General features: G+C 51.6%; 1 protein-coding gene across 12 annotated transcripts in view; it reads left to right on the top strand.

The window, feature by feature from the left end:
- KLHL29 (kelch like family member 29) overlaps positions 1-18,451 on the top strand; it is a 303,589-nt gene that overhangs the window by 81,273 nt on the left and 203,865 nt on the right. For 7 of the 12 annotated variants that reach the window (XR_010405449.1, XM_064571920.1, XM_054509614.2 and 4 more), the window contains exon 2: positions 773-880. The exons of 2 other annotated variants lie outside the window; for them this stretch is intronic. The gene's annotated coding sequence lies outside the window, so the exon portion shown is untranslated. Of the gene's footprint in view, positions 1-772; positions 881-4,638; positions 4,811-5,210; positions 5,314-18,451 lie in introns of all 12 variants that reach the window. 3 more of the 12 variants (XM_064571916.1, XM_064571918.1, XM_064571915.1) reach the window with 2 other exon arrangements.

Raw genomic sequence — 18,451 nt, forward strand, 5'->3', positions numbered from 1 at the left:
CATATCACATTAAAGCTTTCCCCTGCTATCCAGGACTCTGGAGTGCTAAGAGGAAACAGGAAAATCAATTGATAATGATATATTCAGTTTAGAAAAATATATTGATTCCCAGGTAATGACAGCCGTGCATTTTTGCCATTCCTTGTCGTGAAGACGGCTTTCACATATATTACATTTGAAAGAGGGAACTGAGAATAGCCCTGCCTCACCATAACAGATAGGCTCTTTATACTAGGTATTAAATCTATATTTTTTTTAAAAAATGAATTCTCTCCAGGGAACCCATCCTTGCCTCCTCAAGGTCTTCTTGCCCATTATCTAAAAGAAGTAATGATTTGTTTTTGTAATTCTAGAGTTTGTGTCCTGTTCTCTTTTCAGCATTAGATTAAAGACCTAAATTTCGTATTTTTCCCCGTTTTTGGAGTCTCTTGGTTTGAATCAGATGGAAGGCAATGCCATTATTCTCCCTTATCCACTGCTAGTGGCTTTGCTGTGGGGATTAGGGCTTTGTGTGTTTGGCGGGCAGGGGAGGGACATCTAGGGTCTGCCCCTTGGGATTCTCTGCAGCCCACTTGGCCCCCCTTGCCTGAGAGTGCCCATGGCAGTGTTTGGGCACACCCCGTTTGAGAGGGTCCACACTCAGAAATTCAACACAGGGACTATTGTCCACTTAGGGTGGGGACTGTCTAAGATACTGGAATTCCAAAGAGATTTTCTGCAGAAGATGATACCTTTTCCCACCCCACCCCCAACCTTTTCCTTCTCTTTCTAGACGGTCTGGCCTCCTGGTGATGCTCACACTGTGCTAAGTGTTGGTGGCCATCGAGGCTTTTGCATCCTGGGGACAAATCCTGAGCTCGCCAGAGACGGACATCAAAAGGTACGTCCCTGCTCAGCTCTCCTGCATATAAGAAAAGCGTCCGACCTGGGCACTGACAGCTATCTTCTCTAATGCTGATTTTCCAGGGGCAGTGAGGAAGTACATAGCTGGTCCTCTCCGCCTTTTGGTTAGAGAGATTTTTACACAGATGTGGGATTAGAACCTAGCAAAGCCACCAGGCCCCAATCTTCCTGGAATCAATCTATGAGCATTGTGGTAGCTCTTCTGGCTCCCCGGGAGGGGGAACCTGGGGGCAGCCAGCAACTGGGTGACCTTTAAATGCCTCAAAAACTGTAATGCTTCCTTGGTAATTTAACTTTTCTTGTTATTAAAGTAGTAGTATTCAATATCAGTAAAAGGCTATTTGTTCACTGTAAAAATATTTTAAAAGATAGTACCTAAAATTATAGAAATTACTTACAATCATCCATTTAGTGTCCCTTTCCAGACTTTCTTTCTATGCACATACGTAAAGCGTACATGCATACGGGCACACACGCACACACACGGGATCACACTATATGTATGGCTTAGCAATGCGCTCTTTTGACTTCATGATATGTCACATGTACATTTTTATATCAGTAAGTGCAAATCTATAGCATCTTTAAACTCTCCATAACATCTGGATATAATAATCTACACAATTTACTTACCCAGTGCCCTAATGGTGGACATTAGCATATTTTTAAATTTTACTCCTGCAAATAATAACACAACAAACATTTTTGCATATATATCTTTGCATAGTGATTTGATTATTTCCTTGGATTAAATGTATAGAGTTCTGGCCTCAAATTTTGGTTCAGGATTTTCAAACCTAGATTATAAAGACCAGGTAGCCAGGAGAGTTGCGGGGGAACGTGGCCTACTTGAAAAGAATTGGTAAGATTGCTTGAACACCCACCCAGCAGACCTGGACTGTGCCTGCAGAAGCAGGGGACCCTGGAGATGGATGCTCCCCAGGATTCTGCAGCTCTAGGATTCCGAATTGCAGGTAGCCATGATTGTCAGCAAGAAGTAGGAGGAGGCTCCAGGCTGGGCCTGGATCAGCTGCCCAAGTGGAAGAAACGTTCACTGGGCATCCAGCCTGCCACCACCGAGCAGCCAAATGGCGGCAGCCAGTGGGGGCAGTTGGGTTTCCAGCTTTGGAAGCTGGTGGGCTGTTGGCATGAATCTAACGGCACCACTGAGCCGCGGGACAGCCGTCCTGGTTAGTCGTCCCAGGCCCTGGGTAACGTTTGCTTCTGTGACTGTCGGGCGAGAGGAAGAGAATTGGAAAACTAGACAGATCTGGTGACAGTGGCCTTTTGGATCTCATGATGGTGGCATTCCCAGCTCCTAGAGGGGGCAGATGTGGAAGTGAGTGTCTGAGCCTAAGGCATGCTCTTCACAGAAGTCAACTTTCCAAGCAGAAGCTCTCCAGTCTTAGATGCTATGAGTGTGGCGGGGGTGAAGGACATCTAGAGACCCAGGGGAATGGGTTTGATGGCCTTTATCTTGGGATCTTCTGACACAGGGTGGCACATGGCTCTTATTTATCCCAGGCTTCAAGAAGCATATATTTTAGGATAGGGAGGGACCTTGATAGGATACCTGATAGATCCACCCCTGGACTGGTGTCCCCGCTGCAAACTCAACGTCAGTCTTCCCTACCACCTGGCCAGTTCTGGGGGGATGGGAATCCCATCTGATTCATCTCCATATCCCCTTCACCACGCCCGCACAGCACCTGCTGGGGCTCTCAGGGAGCACCTCCCCACACACATAGTTGCAACTATTCCTGGGAACACCGTAGCACGTGGCCCACTGCCAGGTCGTGTTTTCCCTTTTCCCTCACGTGAAGGACTCCATTGATTCCCAAGAAGATAGGAAGTCTCCACAGCCCAGTCTGTCCCCTGGTGACCAGTGGAAGAAGCTATCACTTTCCTATGGAAACTGGGCCAGATCACTGGGCTGTGTGCATCCTGCTGCAAAGTGGGGCCTGCTCGGATGCAAAGCAGAGAAGGCTGTGCTGGGCTTGTCAGTGACCAAGAGTGTGGTGCCAGGACCAGTTAGCAGGAGTGAAATCTGATCCCTGCACTGCAGTGTGGGAGCCTGGCAGGGGTGGAGCTCAGGGGAGGTAGAGCTGAGGACCTGGTTTGTGCAGAACCCAAGGCTGAGCCAGGAATGACAGTAATAGACACCTAGACTTTGGAGGTGGTGAAAGGCAAACACAGTGCTGAGGAGTGCCCCTCTGCAGCCTCCCCGTGATGCCCAGTGGAGGCATCCCTGCCCCAGCACTGCCCACCCAGGCCCCTTGTCCCCCTGCATACCCTGCATCCTGAGAGGACATTGCAGATGCCTCCAGAGCTAATGGGACTTGGAACCCTTCCATTAGAGAACGCTGCAAATAATAACACAACCGTGCCGTGCCCTGGACTTCCGCACTCTCGGCAGCTTCACCGGTGAAGCCATTCCCAAGGTGCCCTTGCCGACCCGCACTCCCCCCGCCCTCGTGCTCCCTCACTCTCGGCAGCCTTGCTCCATTCCCTCCTTCTCTTTCTCATCCATCTCTTTGGCTTCCATGGCTCCCACCCAAAGACAGACCTGTGGGCAGACTTCTCAGTGCTCCCTTCCCTAACACATCCACTCTGTCGCCTGCTTGTCCTTCGTCCTTGCTTCCTCTCCCGGCCCCACCCTGGGAACCTTGGCAGCCCCCACCTCCACTGGGCATCTGGGCCCTCAGCCTGCTGAGGAGGCCGTAGAACCACGCCAACACCTGCGCACAGATCCTTCTGCAGAGTCCCACCTTTCCCATCATCACCAAGACTTCCGCCTGCCCTCTCCACCTGAGGGTCAGCAAGTGACCTCCCTGCTTGCTTTAAGGAGACCGTGAGCCTCTCTCTCTCTCCCTTGGCTTGGTGGGCCGTGTCACTCCATCTTTGTGGCCCCTCTTTGTCCTCCTCTCTGTAAGTGAAGGTGTTGGTGCTAGAAGATTTTCCTCTGCTTTCCTTTCTCTCAGCGGTCCCTCTACTCCCTCTGCTTCACCTGTCCCCAGGGCTTCATTCTGTCCTAAGATCCTGACTGTCTCTCCAGAGTCCTGAAAATCAGTCACGACCTGTCTGATTTGCATCCCAGACTCAGCTTGGCCAACACAAAGCCGCCTCATGCTCTGCAGCCTTTGGGGACCTTGCCACTCGCCCCTCCCTGGGCTGCATTGCTCACCTTCCTTCCTGGACCGTGAGCTTCTTAAAGACAGGGACTGTCCTCTTGTCTCCACATCGTGAGATTAGATGATCTTAGTTCCGAGATCACAGGGCCACAGGACAGAGTGACCTCATAGGCAGTGGACGGACAGGCCCCCGGACTGGGAGGCAGCCACTGGGCTCTCATCCCAACTCTGCACTAACTCTGTGTGAGCCCCGTAGGGCTGCTGAGTCCCCATCTCGTCTGCTTTCGCTGAGGGCAACCCCTGACCTTCCTAGTTCCCGGGAGAACACTGGCAGGTCTTCCTGGGCCAGCGATGTCAGCTCTCAGTGAACGCTGGAATCACCTGGAGAGCTTTAAAACCTACAGACACCTGGTTGTACCCCCAGACCTTCTAATTTAACTGTTCTTGTGAGGATAGGCGTCAATGTACTTTAAAGCCTTAACACTGCTCTCAACTCACAGATGTTACCAAATTCCTGGACTCTAAGCCTTGAATTGACATGGAAGTTATGGAGATTCAGCAAAATGACATTCCTGGATGATAGGTCATTTATTTACTCTTTCAGATATTCTAAAATCTAATCTATCCCCTGGATCTCACCATCCGAAAGCCTGGGTACTTTGGTCGTCACGCTGTCAATTCCATTCATCCCACCCACCCCCGGAATGCTTTCGGGCTGTTAGAAGATCTTCTTCTCCAATCGATCGTACCAATGTGCTCATATTCAGGATTTTGTGGTGATTAATGTTTATCCTGTCCCTGTGATCCCATTGCTGGGCCCCTTGGGAGAAATGCCCCTGATTTCAGCACAGACATATTCTTCTCCCCAGCCTTGTCATAGTAGCTCAAATCAAATCCTGTTGTAACATCAGCTTCTTGTTTGCCTCTTCCGAGTCACAACAGCGGCTCTCAGCTCTGGCTGCATATTCAAATCACCTGGGGACATTTTTAAAAATTCTGATATCCAGGCTAGATACACCAGATCAGTTAGATCAAAATCTCTTGGGATGGGACCCAGGTATTAGTATTTTTGTGAGGCTCCCCGGGCGATTCCAGTGGGAGACCACGGTCAGAGGCATTGCCAAACCTGGAGGCAAATCTGTGACCCACCTGTAACATACATATGGAACTTTCTAGATCTGGTTTCAGGGAGGCAGCAGTGCCTGCATCATTTCCTGCTCCTACATTCAGCGGTCCATCTCCTGCTTTGGATTCACCTCGTCTCCTTACATGCATCCCTGTAAGTTACCTTCTGTCCTTCCTGGAACTGGGTGAGGTGAATGGAATGGAATAGAAAGCCCCCTGCTTTTCTCTGGCAGGGCTCCCAGCTCAGGCCTCTGAGGAGAGAGGGTCAGAGACCCCTTCCCTACCCACAGGTTCCGGGTCAGCGCCCCCCGTTCTGGGAATCCCACGATGGGGTCAGCGCCCCCTGTTCTGCCAAGAGCTGTCCAAGCCCTGAACAAGGCTCAGTGGGTTCGCAGCGCCTGTGTGCTGATTGGGACCGGGGCAGAGAGGGGACTGGCAGGGGGGTGGGGGTGTCACCATGTCCAGGAGAGTGGCCATGCCTCCCTGGTCTGCTCCCCTCGGTCTGCGAGACTCGGCCCCTTGATGAACGACATGTTGAGGTCATTGATCAAAGGCAAGAGATGCCCCAGAAGTGGCATCTTTTCCCCTTTCTGGAAGCAAAGTTGTTCGGGAAACAGCAAATACGTGGTGCAGTTCCCATTAGTTAACAGGGCTGGGGTGGGGTGCACACGGCGGTTCACTCTAGCTGCAAAACCTCATTTGGCACCTGGGCTAGAAATAGCTTATCTGCAAACCTCAGAGTTTATTTTTGTGGCCAAGTTTGATTTTCCAAGCGACCTGTCTCCTTCCTTACCTTGAATGTGCCCTAGTGGCCGAAGCTGCTGGGAACAGTTGTTTTTGTGCCCTACAGGAGGGCATCTGGCCCAGGGGGTGTAGGGACTGACCCAGCCTGCACCTTGCAAGCTCTGCTGTGCACTATGAGTTCTCAGAGGGAGGTACGCCAATTTGCACACAATTTTAGTGTGCACAGAAATCTCGTTAGGACAGAAATACCAAGTAGGCTAGTAATGGCCCCACCACCAGAGCCCTGCTCAGGGAAAGCACCATGCATACGTCTGTCCAGTGACCGTGCAAGGATGCTCCTGAACTACTGTGTTTCTGTCCCTTCTTGATCATCTCATGTATTCACAGGTCACTCAAAAGAACTTTTAAGCTTTTGTCTTCAATCATAAATTCTCTCTTTCTCTCTAGCCTTCTCTCTCTCTCGCCCTCCCTCTCATGTGCACACGCAGCATGACCGTGCAGACATAACAGCCTGTACGTGCTAAAATGAAGGGCATTCCAACATTTGTTCCTGGATCCCTTCAAGCGCTTACTGGCAGCCACATTGCATACTGTTCTAGGGCCAGGGTCCGGAGAGATCAGACAAAAGCCCTGTCCTCAGGTTGCTGGCAGCCCAGTGGGGAGATCAGAGAGTGACTACATTGTTATAATAAGATGTGATAAATGCAACAATAGGAATTTATACAAAGTGCTATGGAAGAACAATTCATTCATTCAACAAATATTTCTTGAGCCCCTACTATGCCATGCATCATTCTAGGCAGTGGGGATATGACAGTGACCATATGAGACCAAATCCCTGACCCGGAGATTCCATTTGAGGGGATGAGAGTACTCAGCCGCTAACTTAATTCGATCAAAACTACAGGCTTCCAAGAAGAGGCGGCTTTAAACCGGAAATAAAGTCTGTATGTGTGTGTGTGTGTGCACACAGGGACTGTTCGGGCAATGGGAAGAGCTTGTGCAAAAAGTCTCAAGATACAAAAAGACAGGAGAGCTCAGCGCCTAGGTACTATGGGAGACCTATGCAGCTACAAAGTTACCTAAGTCGTGCTCATGGTGGGCACTGAATGCCATGCTAAGCCTCCGAAAGCCATGCTCCTGGGTAATGGAGACATAGCTGCATGCTCACAGAGCCCTCTCATAGCCAAGCTTCCAGTGCATTCTCTGACCCCAAAACAGAGACTCTCTGGCAGCCTATGCTCTGGGAAGCCACTGCCCCAACCCCAATTTATTAGAATATCCCAGGCTAAGGTCATAGGACTTCTTTTACCCCCTCCCATGACCTAGTGCTTTTCATTTGCAAAGCATTTTCACACAGGTCCCCTTACTTGGTCATGAGGGAGACCCGAGGAGGTAGACAGAGAGGAATTACTGTTGTCACTTATTACACCAAGCAGCAAGCCAGTGCTGAGGCCCAGAGAAGGCCAGTGTCTTGCCCAAGCTCACACAGCCAGTCAGAGCAGAAGGGGAACTAGAGTCCTTTGTCCTGGTCGTAATCCAGAGGTCCCTCCTGCCTCCCTGGCAACTGCCGCTCCTTAGACCAAAACCTAAAGAGCTCTGAGCAAATGTCAATCATGTACCAGCCTGTCTTCCACAAACGATAGTTGAGCTCCTATTATGTGTCAAGCCCAGCATTGAGTGACCATCCTCTGGGCCTCAGTGTCCTCCAAAAGTAACCCAGAAAGAAAACTGTCCTTCCTCCCGCCCACCGTGACCCAAGAGGCCTGAAGAGGTGAGCAGACCTATGCTGTCGTCCACCAGCACCAACTTGAACGGGCGACAGAATCCCCATCAGCAGCCAGAGACCACTCCACTGCCTCACTGGGTCCTCTCGTCCAGGCCACTTGGAGGCATGCTAATTAGAGCTGCCAGTACATCTGCCCCTCTGACCTGTAAGTGAGCTGGGTGCTGAAAGAGTAGGGGGCTTACACCTCACTCACGGAGCGATGGGTTGCCTGCGTATGGCAGACACAGCCTAGCAAGGCTCACGGGTTGGGTTTTTTGGGGTTTTGTTGTTGTTGTTCTTTGTTTTTTTGATTTGTAGCAACTCATTTAGATAAAAGCATCTGGTTCATAAGAAAGCAACAAGAACAACAAAAATCATTAAAAGCGTATTTCCGCTTTTACGAAGTAACCTAGTAACAGCACAGGAGGTAACAATTAACCCGGCCCCCCTTCTCCAAGTAGGCAGGCAGGTGCTCTAAGTGGGAAATGAAAGTCAGGACACAGAGAAGGTCTATCCAGGGTCTGTCAGATCAGCGCTCACCGATGTGCACGATGCAGCCTCAGCCAGCCAGGCAGAGAGCCTCGCCCTCCCATTAGCGCATAGAGGAGGCATCCTGCCTCTCCATCCCAGAATAAGCAGTATGATTATTTATTTAGCACCAGTTCAAGGCTTTCTGAAACGCTCTCAAAGTGCTCTGCCGTCTTGCATGGGGGTACGCACTCCTGACTTTGTGAATCAGATAATGTCAATCAGACGCCGCACCAGCTAGCCTAGCTCACCTCCTGCGACGCCCCCTCGATGTTTTCACACTCACAGCCTCTGTTCCCCATGCAGACAGACCCTTGTGCTCCTAAGAGACCCTGCCTGGGTGCATCACACCTCTGGGCACTTATCCTGCAAGCCCGAATATCCCAGAAAAGCCTCGCCCATCCCCACCCATCTCCTGGCAAAGAGCTCCCAGCCACCCACCCACTCATGGGAATCTTCTCCGCGGATTTCCTGATGCTGCTCCTCTCCCTGGCAGCCATTCGCATCTTCTCGGGTCAAGTGTGGTCCTTTTGCGGTCCAGTGTGCTGGAGGCTCATCCCCCAACCATTGTGAGCTCTTGGGCTGGGGGGTGGCAGGCGAGCTCTCTGCCGAGCTAAGCACAGAATAAGCCCTGAAAAGGGACTGATGATAGAAAAAGCTGACTCACATGGCCTGTAGCTATGTTTGTTTGCTCCTGAGTCCTTCAGCGCCTCTGCTCCCTTTCTATCAGGGGACCCTCGCACCTGGCACCCGGCTCTTCTCTTCTGCCCTGGGAGACAGCGGGCAGTGCCTTGAGGGCAGGGGCTGTGTATCAGTCGCTGGGTCCCTCCCCAAAGCCTGGTACAAAGAACACTCTCGAATGTTTATAGGATGAGCGAGGGGCATGTGTGGGGGGCATTCATCCTGTCTCACCTGTGCACTCAAGGGCCAGCCACAGCTCTTGGTGCCCACCTTAGAGGAGTGAGGGCGGTGCACTGACCTTGTCCTTGCAAGGCCACTGTCCCCTTGGGATACCACACACCCCAGGCTAGAGCTCTCCTTCCTGCTGTTCCAGGCGCCGTCCACACTCCACAGTCCAGGAGGAAATAGGCCTCCCTGGATCCTGCTGGAACCCAGGATCTCAATAAGCTCAATTTCACATTCAAGCCACATTTAGAAAGGTGTGCCCCATATCCAAAGGGGTCTCACAGCATTGCATTCATTTATTTGGGAAACATTTCTAGTAAGCAATGTGGCATAATGGTCAAGAGCACAGATGGGAGACCCAGACTGCCTGGTCCTAATCCCAGTCCTGCCCCTTACCTGCTGTGCAACCTCTAGCGTATTATTGAACCTCCCTTTGCTTCAGTTTCTTCATCTGAAAAATAGATTATAATAATACCTACGTCATACGGTGGTTGTAGGGATTAAATGAGTTAGTGTAACACAGCACCTAGAATAGTGCCAGAAGCATAGTCCTCTGCAAAGATTTGCTATTATTATTATTCTCAGGGGCTAGGAGTCCAACTGAGTCATCATACTCTCTTCAGGACCAAATGCACTTTCAAGGAAGGTATTGGTGTGCCCGTCCCCAACCCCCTCCCCCACCATGTCAGTCATCCTGCAGCTCTTCATTGCTGAATGTAGTTAGTCAGCAGGGGACTTCTGCTCCCAGGGAGGCGGCCCTCCTTAGCCCACAGGGACCCCAAGCCGCCCCAGAGTTACATCCTGATTCTCTGTGGACAATGCTCTCCAAAGCATCCTGGAGCCCCTCCTGCTCCCTTCGGGTGCAGGGGTGGGAGGGAATCTCTCAGCACCCATCACAGACCCATTTCATTCCCCACCCATGTACCCGTGACCTCCTGAAGAGAGGACCTAATCTCGTGCTCAGCCCGCAACTGCCCCAGCAGCCTATACCCAGACGGCGGAGAAATGACCACCAGAGACACTGGGGTTGACCCACCCAGGACTGCCTCTGGGACCTGGAAGCCTGTCCTCGCCCCTCTTTGGATCTCAGTCTCCTTATCCGTGTCATGTGGGGTTGGGTGTACGATTGATTCCCAAGGGCCAGTCAGGCTCGGTCCCTAGGAGTGACACTCTGGATGTGGCCACATGGGGGCTTCTGGAACGCCCCACAATTAGCATTGCAGCTTCAAAAGGAAGGTCAGCATGTCCTTGGGGCAGACGTCATGAACAATTATGAAGTCAGTATCTGGTAAATAATTCATAACCTGAGAGATGGGATAAGCCGCCAATAAACAATAATCCATTTAGAAGGAGGCTTGGCCAGGGCTGGGGCTGCCACAGCGCTGTGCCTCCATCCCGCCTCCGGCGTCAGCACGGCCCGCAGTTAGAGCCTCTCGGCCGCCTCCCGCCTCGCCCCTGACCAAAGGCATCACCCTTCGTCGGGCTCAGGCAGGAGTTCGTGCCCAGAGTGACAATACTGAGTGATGATGCCAAGGCCTATGCTGAACGACAGACATGCGCGTTCTTGAATCCTCCGAAGAGCCGTATGTGCGTGCGGGTGCTGTTATAATACCCCTGTGCAGAGCAGCATGCTGGGGTCCAGAGAAATGAACGTTTGCCCACAGTCTGAGCCAAGATCAGAAAGCGCTGGGCCGGGATTCGGGTCAGTTTGACGGGAGAGCTCTCCCTCTCCCCTACTAGGAGCTTCGACCTCCAGGCATGCGTCTGGGCATGTGACCTATGCCCTCCCAGCTGAAGTGGGAGTCCCAGAGCCTCTGTTCCCCTCTCCTGTCTTCCTCACCAAGGAGGGGGCCTCGGAGGTGTTCCGTAGAGGCGTCAGACCACAGCCTCACTGGGCCGGCTGCCTGGCTAATGGTGTGGTTAGGTTTGGCAGTGAAGGCCAAACCAAGGGCACTTCAGAAGGGGAGCAGGACGGCATGTCTTCAGGACACTGTATCTGAATTTCCCTTCTTCTCATAGGCCTGGTGCAATTTCCTTTTCAGGAAGACATTGCAGCCTTCTGTCCACACTCCCACGGAGAGCTCTATCCTGCAGAAGGAGCTTTTTGCCCGAACAGAGCGAACCCGGGCCATGTGGGTTGGTCTTTAGGATGAGGTTAGCTTCTTCTAGGTAAAGGCACATCATCAGCACCCATACAATGGGCTTCCCTAAGGCCTGGAGTCATGAAAGGTCTTTTTTTTTTTTTTTTAAAGATTTTTTTTTTAATTTATTTGAGAGAGAGAATGAGAGAGAGAGAGCATGAGAGGGGGAGGATCAGAGGGAGAAGCAGACTCCCCGCCGAGCAGGGAGCCCGATGCGGGACTCGATCCTGGGACTCCAGGATCATGACCTGAGCCGAAGGCAGTTGCTTAACCAACTGAGCCACCCAGGCACCCCTCATGAAAGGTCTTAATGACACTTCTCAGACTGCCAGAGCTCCTCTGAGTTGGGAGCTTCAAGGAACAGGGTAGAGCTCCTGGATGCTAAGCCCTGTAATTGTCAGACCTCTGGAATGTTGCACAAACCTCCAGGGCCAGGCTGGGTGGTAGAGAAAGCCACAGTGGTTCCCAGGCACGCAGATTTCTCAATAACTGTGGTCACCAGCTCAGGAGGAGGCCCCTTTAGCCTTGTGACCTCTCCTACTGTGGACAGTGGGGGGGTCAAGACTGGCAGATACAAAGGCCAGGAGAAAGGGATCACCTTCCTGTGTCCTAAAATAGCCTGAAAGAACCAGAACTCTCCATCACCTTTGAACAGAATTTCCTCATGGGAGGTGCTGGTTCTGTCCTACTGGCCAGGCCCCTACACTGAAAAAAACACATCCCCTGACCCCTTTCTGAATTCCTTTGCTTCCAGAAAGAGGGAAAGATGCCACTCCCAGGGCATCTCTTGCCTTTGATCGATGACCTCAGCATGTCGTTTATCAAGGGGCCAAGTCTCACAGACCGAGGGGAGCAGACCAGGGTGGCACGGCCACTGTCCTGGACATGGTGACGCCACCTCCTCCCGCCTGCCAGTCCCCTCTGACCCCGGTCCCAATCAGCACACAGATGCTGTGAACCCACGAGCCTCTTTCAGGGCTTGGACAGCTCTTGGCAGAACAGGGGGCACTGACCCCATCGTGGGATTCCCAGAACGGGGGGCACTGATGGCACCTGTGGGTGGGGAAGGGGTCTCTGACCCTCTCTCCTCAGAGGCCTGAGCTGGAAGCCCTGCCAGAGAAAAGCAGGGGGCTTTCTATTCCATTCTCACCTCACCCAGTTCCAGGAAGGACAGAAGGTAACTTATAGGGACACATGTAAGGAGACAAGGTGAATCCAAAGCAGGAGAGGGACCGATGAGTGTAGGAGCAGGAAATGATGCAGGCACTGCTGTATCCCTGAAACCAAATCTAGAAAGTTCTATATGTTTGTTACAGGTGGGTCACAGATTTGCCTCCAGGCTTGGTGGTGCCTCTGACCTTGGCCTCCCATTGGAATCACCCAGGGTTTCTGGTGACTAATGGGACAACATCCACCGCTTGCTTACCCCAAAAAAGAGGAGGACCCATCCACCTGTGTTCAGGGCCCTGTTCCTGGGGCTTGCCCTTCCTGTCCCTCATGGCAGCTACAGTCTGAGACCCTGCCATGCTGCTCCTAGGGAGCTGGGGTTGCTCCTGCTGCCAGGCCAGCTCCTCAAGTCACTAGGACAGGATTTTCCATGCCCACCCAGTTGTGGATAGATGGACAGAAAACAAAACTATCATTTAGGGAGGGAGGGGGAGTTTTCAGCCCTGGCAGTCAAAGGAGTGAGAGAAATCGGCTTTTGTCATGAGGCAGAGAGCATGGCTTGTCCGTGGGCTGTAACAGAAACTACATCTTCCCGGCAGCCCCCAAGAAATGGTGCTGTTCCGCATGTGTTCACATGTCATTTGTCCTCCTGTTCTCAGTGAGGAGGTGCTGGGGGCTGAGGGGTGATGTGCAGCGGAGGAGGAGCCCAGGACCCCCGGGGCCCGCCGTCCTTGGCCTCCTCCTGCACAGCGCCCTGGGGATGGATCGACCTGGCACTAAAGCCTGCTCCCAGAGGTCTCCCGGGAAGGAAATTCCATCAGCTCCCAGAGTCCCCGTTCTGGTGGCTCCTGCAGGCTTTTCTTCTATCTGACCTAAATCTCCCTTGCTGCAATTTAAGCCCATTTTCCCTGGTTTTGTTTTGAATGGAAATGGAGAACAGCTAGTCCCCAGCTGCCTCCAAAAGCCGGGTGAGTCACAGTCCTTCATACCTCCTGCCACACTGAAGCATTCTCAGAATCCTGCCCTGTGGAACCCTCGCCGCTAAAGCCTCCAAGAGACCAGGTTTCACATTAACGCTGGAGATGAGGCTTTGGTGGTGGCAGGGCCCCTCCTGCGGGCAGCACTGAGGTGGCCCCCAGGAGTGCCGAGGCGGTGGCGGGGGGGAGATGGCGTGTGAGTGGATCAGCATCCCACAGTGAACCGTGCAAGGATGCAGTCTGGCCAGGGAGCTGGGGGAGCTTCTTGTAGGAGGTGACATCCTGCGTGAAGTCCTGAAACAGTGGGGAGTCAGCAGGAAAAAAAGAGGCCTTGCAGGCAGATATCAGGAGGATTGTCCGTTCCCTCCAGGTCCCACGTTTGGGTTTGGAAAATTAGTTCTCTTAGTTGTATCCTCCTTCCCTCCAGTGTTTAAGTGGAATCAGGGGTTTCACATCCTCACCCGTTCATTCTCTTTCTGGTGAGCATCTGACTGGGGGGAAGCCGCCACGGGCCAGGACGTGAACGCAGCCCATGTGGCCCACGTGGCCCGTGGGCCTTTCTGGTGGCCTGTGGGTCTCCTGAGCCGCTCACTAGGTTTCTGTCTTCATTTTGTGCCTCTTTACTTCTGGGAAGTAGGAACCCCCACTTATTTCTGCTAAGTATTAGCTCTTTTGTGGGCCATTAAATTCAATTCCTGGAAGAGTTGGGTTCATGGTTTAAAAAAAAAAAAAATTAAATAAATAAATAAAATTTGATTGGAAAGCCGTAGATCGCAGCTAAGCCTGAGTTTAAAAAGCGGTGACGCTGAGTGTCCCTGACAGTGCTCAGGCAGGGTGCGGTAAGTGCGAGAATTCTTATTTTTCCTAGGCCCCTGGAATTAAAGCCTTCCTACTCTGGAGGCTAAATGGAGAGAAACTGAAACCTTTTCCCTAAGCAGTTATCTTACCATAGTACTGAGATGTGAACAAGGTCATTTCACTTTGTTTTCCATTGCGTGGTCAAAAGTGCCCTCCAAACTACTTGGCTTCAACACAAAGGAACCAAAAAAAAAAAAAATTGATTGGATTTAAATAATGGAATTGCCATTAATATCTTCCATAAAAGATGATTGATTTTGACTTGGATTTATGGGAAGTTGGGGCTTATAAAAGTAAACAGAGTGGCAGTTGTTCAATATTAATGCTGGTTTATGCACTGCAACCCCCACCCCCACCCCCACCCCCACCTCCACCCCCAGGGCTGGTGAAATGGATGGGCTCCCAGCGGCTGGGTCTAGAGAGTTATCCCCTGTGCCAGTTTAGGAAGCCAGCAGGCACCTGACCCCTCCTTCCCTCCCATGAGATCCTAATGTGGAAATTACTGGGTAGACCAGCAGCTTGCACCTCTGCTCTGGGGAAGCCCACAGCCTCCAATAGGACCGAGGACTCCCGGATGGCCTGGAGAGTCTCTCCCTCTCCCTGCACCCCTTAAGAATTCCCAAGCTTCAGTGGGCTTGCTCTGAGCTTCTCTGCAGGTGGGTGGGTGTTTGAGTCACTGCAGCCTCTAACTTGGCTGTTCTTAGGGCCCAGAGCTCAATAGACGGGTCTTCAGTGCAGGGACATGAGGCCTGTGGGTTTCAGAAGCAGTTTCTCCACTGATTCTTTACTCCTCCTCAGAAAAAGACAGAGGTGAGCCCTAGGTCCTCCAGGAAAGTGGTGGCAGGCCCTAAAGTAGCCTAGGGCTTTTCTTAGGAAGGACCGGTGATTGAGGGTGGTAGGGGCTGGCCCTCTGCCATGGTGCCCGTAGCTCCCACGCCTGCCAGTGTCCCACCCAGCTGGGCCGTGTGTCCCACTCCTGGCTCTCTCCCCTCCCAGGTAGCTGCCTCTTTCATCCCCGTCGGGGCAGCTTAACCCTTATGATGGTCTCCCAGTCCTCTAGGCACTATTAATCCCTGTCCCCCAGCTGTAAACTGGCAACTCCCAGGACGGTCTCCAGGGTCTGTCCACATGGCCCCCTGCACCTCCCCAGGCTGCCCCTGAGGGGACACAAAACCTCACAGAATATGCCTCAGCTCTCCAGCCCACTCCTCGACCTGTGCTTCCCACCTCCGGGAATGGTCACACCATCCCCCAGATCCCAAGTCAGAAATGTGGGAGCCCCCCCTCCTCCATCACTCTCCACCCCCCACATCCCAGGCTTCTGGCTCTGTCTCCCAGTCTCTCCCCCGTCCTTCCCTCCATTCCTGCTCTTGATCTGGCTCAGAGGTCTTCATCAGTTCTAACCCTGTTTCTCTCCCCACCTCCCTCTTGCCCCCTTCTAATTCCTGCATGCTGGCCTGCAGGGTCTTCTCTAGGGGACGAGCTACATCCATCTGCCAGTCCCCATAGGATAAAGTCCAGGCATCTGCCTCTGGAAACCACCCCCCACCCCGCCGCTGGCCATGCTGAAAGCACCACCCGTGGTCCCAGTCTGGTGCTTTATACCACAGTGCCTTTGCCGCGCTGTTTGCTCCACCGGCAGTGCCATTCCCACCCCCACCCAGGCCTCGGCCCAAGGCAGAAGCAGCCACCACACTTGTGCTCTTCTGACATGCTGTCCGTACCTTTAACATAGGGAAGGGAACGCACCTTTGAGGGCCTTCCATATCAGGCATGTTTGGACCTGCCTGCCTTGCCCACACCACCTTCTGGAAACATCTGTACCCACCCACAAGCCCTGCTGCTGACAGCAGGTCATGCAGCATCCCTGCCTTCAGCCTCATTTGCTGGACTAGGAGCAGATTCCTGAGTGCAAGGGTGGCCTTCCCCTGGCTGGCCAGCAATGGGGGACTGATTGCTCCTGACGTTAAAGAATCAGCTAGACCGGTCGGATCTCTGTCTTCTGGAATGGGAATGAAGGGAACCAGAGACAGCTCCGTGTGGGGCCGTGCACTTTAGCCAAATGGCAACACAGACGCAAGACAGCAACTATTCTGGGGCTCTGTGATTAGGAGGAGAGGAGATGGGAGATGAGGGAGAAGGTGAACCGTGGGCAAGAGGCCTTGTTGCTCATGGCTCGTCCCCGAAGCTCTTGTTCCTGCCCATCTGCTGGCTCCCCGAAGCCTCACCATTGGCACACAGCACCTCCCTTTAACATGAGCTGGTGTGGGTGGGCTCTCTGTAGTGAGACCAGAACCATAACTAGAACGACTTTGGAGCGCCTCGGGGTCATGCTACTGAGTAGGAATTGTTACTGCCGTTTTTACAAGTAAGTCTGTTGAGGCTCAAAAAATGTTAGGTGACATGCTCAAGTCTACAGGGTGAGGAGGAAGAGAGCCGAGATGTGGGCCTGTCTTTCTCATCTATGGCCAGTGCCTCCTGCTCAGTGCTTGCCACCGCCATTTCCTATCCTATTAGCTGTGATCACTGTCCCCTCCTGTCCCACTCCGGGCTCCTCAAAGATGGGGCTGTGTCTCATTTGCCACGGTTGCCCACTGCCCAGCCATGGTTATGGCTGAATTTCCATGCAGCCCGTGGAAAAAGCATTGGACTCTGAGACCAAAAGCCAGAATTCAAGTGCTGCCTGTCTGTGTTAAGGTTGTGCAACCTCTCCCCTGTCACCAACAACAGGAGTAGCCCAAGCTGTCACTGGCGGTTGGAAGAAATGGTTTCTGGGGTCCTTGCCTGCTCTAAGATCTCACGGCTGGGTCATCTCTGCCCCGCCCGCCTCACAGGAATGACAGGACGTAGAGCCCCGCACGTGCTTGGCCCACTGGCATTTGCCCCAACCTGCTCCTACCTTTCACACAAGTCCCCGGAGGCCCCCTGCCGAGGGTCCTTCCTTTCGCTGCTTGGAGTTTAGGAGGGATTTGTGCCGAGGCCAGCCGGGCTGCAATTTTCAGGCATCCCTGACAGCAGCTTTGCCTAATGAGCACGCAATGCTTACACATATTTTCATTCTTTAAAAAAAAATCTGCTATTAATTTGTCAGAATTATTCATATTTTACTGATGATATTTTCCATGTATCTAATCAGGGAGCTCATGAATAGAAATGAAACTATTTAAATACAGAGATGGTGTACATTGTAAGATCTTGTTTTCTCAAGCTGTTTCAGAATGCAGTGCATACATTTATTTCTTCTAAAAACAGGTTTTTGCAACCATCAAAAAAAGTTTTTTAAATCTTTGATTAAATATGACTCCATTCAAATATGCTAAATGGGTGAGAGTGGTGTGTGTGTGTGTGTGTGTGTGTGTGTTTGCACACATGTGTATGCCTCTCTCTGTGGTCACCTGAAGCCTGTTTTCTGGGCAGGAGACTGTGTTCGGTGGGAAAAGTGGAAAACACATTTGGATAAAAATCTTGGATGGATGGATGACAAAATAAAACTACAAATTGAAATTGGGCTGAATAATATTTGAGATAATTATTTGTACAATGTAGACTTTTAAACTGCTCAAAATTCCAACAGCACTTTACCTCCATTGAAAGTGGCTTGGAATCATTAAACAAAGCCAGATATTAAATATACTACTGCTATCTCTCGAAACATTAGCAAGTAATGTAAAACACATGGCATCTACTCAATGGAAAATCTGAGAATATAAATTATAATAGTTGTCTTATAAGACCTCTGGGAAGCTTGAACTGAATTGCTTAATTCCATTAATAACAAACTATTACTCTAGCTATTAAAGCAACATAAGGTAATAGAGATCATGTCGAGAGATTGCACTGAGGCTCTTTCTTCACCTAGCACAAATTTATTCAGGGGCATTGATAGATTTTAATTGACTATGGCAACTGAATAGCAACAAAGGAAATTGAATGTCTTTTGAAAAGCTCCACATTTTGTAGAAGCAAATAGCAACACCAAAATGAGTGTTTGGGGGAGCTAGGAGAGGCAGGGAAGGACATTGAGGAACATCTATACCAGCAGCTCCTCCACAGAAAGGCTTTCCCATGACCTTAACGGAAAGTTCCTTGGGAACAAGCACACCACAGGCCCAAGCATCTTTTTCATTTCCATGCCGTCCAAACTGAAACGAAACTACTCCAGGCTGCTGTAAAGACACGTGCTTTGTCATGAATATCCACGGG

The sequence above is a fragment of the Mirounga angustirostris genome, unplaced genomic scaffold, assembly GCF_029215605.1.
Source record: "Mirounga angustirostris isolate CCGP_5_RB_7025 unplaced genomic scaffold, mMirAng1.0.hap1 SCAF_10, whole genome shotgun sequence".
NCBI lineage: Eukaryota > Metazoa > Chordata > Mammalia > Carnivora > Phocidae > Mirounga > Mirounga angustirostris.